Here is a 210-nt window from a genome sequence, read left to right on the forward strand (position 1 = left end):
CATGCCGGCATGTCTCTTGGCCGTGCACATCCACGTCCAAACGTCGGAGCCTGTCAAGCCTGCCATCCAGGGATTGTAATTGCTCGCTCGTCTGATAGTCAAACGTGGCAGGGCGGGACCGTAGAGGTTGTCGGGCGATCGAAGGGATGTCGCTTCACTTTTTCGATATTTCATATACATTAAAAGTTCGGTGATTTCCCTGTGAATAGT

The sequence above is a fragment of the Penaeus monodon genome, chromosome 31 (genome assembly GCF_015228065.2).
Source record: "Penaeus monodon isolate SGIC_2016 chromosome 31, NSTDA_Pmon_1, whole genome shotgun sequence".
Lineage (NCBI taxonomy): Eukaryota > Metazoa > Arthropoda > Malacostraca > Decapoda > Penaeidae > Penaeus > Penaeus monodon.